The sequence below is a fragment of the Tupaia chinensis genome, unplaced genomic scaffold (assembly GCF_000334495.1).
Source record: "Tupaia chinensis unplaced genomic scaffold, TupChi_1.0 Scaffold000263_1, whole genome shotgun sequence".
NCBI lineage: Eukaryota > Metazoa > Chordata > Mammalia > Scandentia > Tupaiidae > Tupaia > Tupaia belangeri.
In genome coordinates, this window is record NW_006159743.1 from 1,841,845 (window position 1) to 1,847,438 (window position 5,594).

Here is a 5,594-nt window from a genome sequence, read left to right on the forward strand (position 1 = left end):
TACATACACATAATATACCTTTCTTCATAAGAACACATGGGACCAGCAGTTAGCATAATAGCTATGTTGCTGGACTCCCACGTAGTCCACCGTTGTTCGAGTCCTGGACCTGGTGGCTTAAACTCACGCTGGGCGCGCGCCCTATAGCAAAAACCTCTCCAAAAAAAGAAAAGAGAGGAAAAAAAAAAAAAAAAGAACACAAAATAATTCTGATAGAGATTTAGATAACTGTCTTAAATATGTTTAGGAGTACCATACAAATAAGATCGTGATCAGCTTAACCTAAAAGACTTTCTTTGTTCTCTCTCTTTTTCTTGATTGCTTAACTGCTTTTAATGACACGACATAAAGCTCCTAGACTTTAAAGAGTCATTATGCAAAATACATAAATAAATACCATCTTTGTTTAAAAATATAAAATAAATAAACAAGACGCGAAAATAGGCAAGTTTCCATTAAATAAATGAAAATTTTTTAAAAGATGTTTTCCCTTCCATGTCATTTAAAGAAGGAAAATTATCATTTTAAACAATATTATTTTTTAATAATTATTTATTTAATTTTATTTATTCATTCACTTACTTTAATTTGACCAGAGAGAGAGAGAGAGAGAGAGAGAGAGACTGAAAGTGAGAAAGCAAGCTGCTACATCCAGGACTTGACCCATGGTCAGCCATGTGGGAGTGTTCAGTGCCTTAACCACCATGCCACCTGCTGGCCCCTCATTTTAATCAATACTCAAGTTTACTAAACAAATTTTTAAAAGTCTTATAAAATATTTAACTTTGGTCAGCTTCAAGGTTTATTTTGCTTCCAAATTTTGCATATAACTGAACTTTCAAATCTGCTAACACCCGCTGAACCGACTCCACTCTGGATTCTAAGGCGTCGATTTATTGCAAATTTTTCTTTGCTTCTTCTAGCATTTCTTGTGTTTCTTCTTGAGAATGGCTGATGAGAACATCACCGATTTGATAGGGTATCATTATATAGTCATCATCTGCAAGCATGATATCATCACAAGCATCTTCTAAATTTTGGAGTTGTTTCTTTTTTACTTCTATTTCTTCTTTCACCTCTGTGATCCTACTTGTATTCTGTGCAAACTTGTTTATCTTTTGTTGATCTTGGAAGTAACATTGACATCTTCTGCAGCCGCCTTCTTCATGGTGGCTGCCATCTTGGGACTCAAGGCTTTCTTCTTTCTCTTCATGCCTTATTTATTAAAACAGTTGTATAAGTTGAATGAAAGGAATTCTATGATCAGAATAAAATCCTTATTCTGAAAAGTCACACAAATCATTAATCAATTTCATAAATATATATTTAACACTACACAATAAATGAATGGGTGGGTGGGTATGATGGAAACTGGATCAGACCTATGTTTAGATCTTGACTCAGATACTAAGATGCTATACGGTATCAGTGAAGTCACATAATCTCTGTGATTCTCAATTTCCTCATCTGTAAACTGGAGCCAATTATACCACCTCAGAGGTTGTATAGAGTGGAGTATATTAAAGAACCAAAAACACCCAGTAAATTCTAACTAGCTTTTTTTTTTTTTTTTAGAAGTTTTTACTTTAGGGTGTGGGCACTCACTGGCGAGAGACAGACTGAGAAATCACCCCACAGGAGGATGGCCATGCCACAATCCCTTCTCCTCCACTCTCCTCTCTAGATTTTGGACACATATGCACATGCGCCTGGTGTGAATTTTAAGCTGTCAGTTCTAGGACTTGAACCACAGTCTGCTACCTGGGAGTCCAGCAATGTAACCATTATGCCATCTGCTGGTCCCCCCAGCCACTGCTTTTTCTAACTAATTGCTTCAGATTCCATTTTTTTTTCTAGATCCATATTCAATAAGGCATATATTAGTTAAATTAAAACACTTATTTTTAATATTTAATAAACATTTTTGTTTATTTGTTTTGATTCTGATATTTGAGGGACCCTGGAATACATCTTCTAGACACCAGATAAATTCGATGATCCAAAAATTTGATCTGTTATTTTACAATATGACAAATTCTTTACCTTATAGAAACTATAAAAAGGCACAAAATATAACTTTTTTAAAAAGAAGTATTTAATTTAATTTAATTTGACCAGGGAGGGACAGAGTGAGAGAGAGCAAGAGAGAGGGAAAGTGAGAAAACAAGCTATACTGAATCAAATATGAAGATTTTTCAAATGTTGAAAACCTGAGGAGTAATCGTATGCTGAAATACATTTCTATATACTCCACAATATGAAATAGACATAAAACTGCTAGCCTTTTCAGAAACCAAAATTGTACCAGTAAATCAATAGGTCTTCAGATTGTGTCTAAGAAATAATTTCTAATCATCTAACTTTTAACTTTTATTCAGGCATTCAACTTTTATTCAGTGGATCCTAAATTTGGTTGTGATGGTATTAGATGCAAGGACACAGTCCTTGCTATATTTTCTAAATAGCTCGATCCTTACCAACAAGGGGAGCTGTTTAGATAAGCAAGAGTTTTTATACTGGTTCATATTTTCAAAAAGTATATAGTTACACAGGTGTCTTCTCAGGTGGTCCAAATTCCTGTCCAGAGAAAGCAACACTGGCCCAGGCTAGATGCTGCAGTTCCTAATGTACTGGACTGCAGTGCTGGAAGCCACATGGCTGAGCACAGCTTCAGGTCCCAGGTGAACCTGGAAATATGCCAGGTATGTACATGAGCACCAAAGATCTTGAGGAGCTGGAGGGCTGGGAAATAGAAATCACAGCATGATAAGACCTCGTTGAGAGTTTTTTTCTCCCCATGTTTTGTGTGTCTGCCCACACACTCCTATTATTAAAAAAAGAGAGAAGGAAAGAAACACCACAATCAAGTTGCAGTTTCACCAAAATACCATCTATTAAAAGTATTTCTGGTTATACTAGTTCACCAAAGAGGATTCTATTTATATCTTTGGAAAATATATGGTACCTCTGGCTTATGTTTCTGACTATAGGCAACTATAAATATAACCTAAATATCAGTCTGGCGTGGCTTTTCTGTGTCTTAAGTATTTATTTTGTTGACTCATTCAAGCAGAATATCTTTTTAAAATATATATGCCAGGTTGTCCAACAGTCACAAAGAAACCATTTCTTGCCCCCAAGAAACTTTGATGGGGAAAAGACTAATCTGTTGTGACATACTCTTTTAGTTGGAATATATGAATAAAATCTGGCCTCTAACAAGTATTCAGTTGCAAAATGGAATCTGAACTCATATCAATGAGCTTTTTATATTCTATCACATTAAAAAATCTACTGTTTTATCTTGCATTTTGAATGGACCTTTTACCCATACATAATTTTAAATTTTTATTTTATTTCAATTGTCAAAGTGCATACATACTTGCGAGAGAGAGAGAAAGCACCCCACCCTCCAGTGGGTGGGGTCATGCCCAAATTCCTTCGCCTCCAGTTTTTCATCCTGTTGTGTGTGGGGCACACATGCACAAGTGCCCAGTGGTATTTTGTTTGTTTGTTTTTTTGTAGAGGTTTTTGCCTTAGGACGGGTGCACTCAGCAGAGAGAGAGAAACAGTAAGAGGGAAAGTGAAAATTCACCCCCTAGGGGGGTTGGCCACTCTTCAATCCCTTCTCCTCTATTCTCCCAGAATCTTGGGCATGCACACACATGTGCCCGACATGAGTTTCAAGCCACTAGGTCCGGAACTCAAATCACTGTCAGCCATGTAGGAGTCCCATAACATAACCACTATGCCATCTGCTGGCCCCACACAGTATATTTTTAAAGCCACCATGACTGGCATTTGAATCACAGTCAGCCACATGAGGTCCAACTCTCTTTCACTACTAGGTTATGGGGCTGGCCCTTATATTATTTTTAATTGACACATACTTGTACCTATTTTGTGCAATAATGTTTTGATACATGTATATATTGTGTAATGATCAAATCAGGGTAATTAGCATATTTAACACCCTAACATTTATCATTTCTTGGTGGTGAGAACATTTGAAATCTTTTCTTCTAGCTATTTTGAAATATACAATACAATATTGTTTACTATATCCACCCTACTGTGCAATAGAATACCATGACTTAGTTCTTCTGTCTGTTTTCTTGCAACCAATGACCAAACTCTCCATATTATCCTCTTCCTCCTCCTCTCCACAGTCTCTGTTAACTACTATTCTCCTCTCTGCTTCTATGAGATCAATTTTTTTCGATTCTACATAAATGATGGCATGCAGCATTTGCCCTTTTGAGCCATGCTTATTTCCCTTAACATAATGTCCTCCAAGTTCATCCATGTTGTTGCAAATGGAAGGTTTTTTCTTTCTTTCTTTTTTCATGGCTAAATAGTATTATAGTATGAAAATGTACCTCATTTTTAAAAATCTTTTCATTTGGGACCAGCAGATGGCATAATGGTTACATTGCTGGACTCCCATGAGTCTTAGACCCAGAGGGTAAACTCACGCCAGGTGCGTGTGTGTGCGTGCCCAAGTTCCCAAGCAGAGGGATTGTGGCATGGCCATCTGCCCTGGGGAGTGATTTCTCGCTTTCTGTCTCTCTGTCTCTCTTTGTCTTTCTGGTGAACACACACGTCCTTTAGCAAAAACCTCTTCAAAAAATCTGTTCATTTGTTCTTGGACACTTAGCTTGATTCTATATTTTGTCTATTGTGAATAGGACTGCAATAAACATGAGAGCACACATGTCTCTTCAACATATCAATTTCATTTTCTTAGTGTATATAACCACTAGTAGGATTGCTGGGCTTTATGGCAGTTCAATTTTAATTTCTTAAGAAACTTCCATAATACTGTCCATAATGGTTAAACTAATTTACATTCCTGCAAACAGTGTATCAGAGTTCCCCTTTCTCCAAACCTTGTCAGCATTTTTGTTTCCTGTCTTTTTGATAATGACCATACTAATTGGGGTGAGGTGTTATCTTGTGGTTTTGATTTGCATTTCCCTGGTGACTAGTGATTTTGAGTATTTTTTCATATGCCTGTTGACTTTATTTTTTAGAGAGATTTTTCCTATAGGGCATGTGCACTTGCCAGAGAGATAGAGAGACAGGAAGCGAGAAATCACCCCCTAGGGAGGATGGCCATGCCACAATTCCTTCTCCTCCATTATTCTCTCGGGATCTTGGGCACTCATGCACATATGCCTGGCATGAGTTTTAAGCTGCTAGGTCCAGGACTCAAACTGCAGTTGACCATGTGGGAGCCCAGTAATGTAACCATTACACCATCTGCTGGTCCCGCTTGTTGACCATTTTTTTGATGTAGACTTCTCTGGGATATTTATCAGGGAAGGATATCTCCCTGCATCCTTGCATCTATGGATCCCTACAGATCAGCTTACCTTTCCATTGTTGCAATTAGTTAATAAGAATAACCTTATCATAAAGTCTTACTATAATCTGGGAGTCTGCTTATGGAGGCAGTCTGAGGGTGCTTTGTGGGAGTCCTTCCCCTCTAGTCAATTGTGCATGACATGGCTGCCTGCATGGGTGGAGTCCTTAAACACGCTGGGCGTGTGTGCATGAGTGGCCAAAATCTTGAGAGGAGAATGGAGAAGGGG

The 5,594-nt window shown here is 37.6% G+C and overlaps 1 pseudogene; it reads right to left on the reverse strand.

The window, feature by feature from the left end:
- Nucleotides 1-779: 779 nt before the first annotated feature.
- Nucleotides 780-1,180, reverse strand: LOC102498888 (prefoldin subunit 4 pseudogene; annotated as a pseudogene).
- Between the last annotated feature and the right edge of the window lie 4,414 nt (nt 1,181-5,594).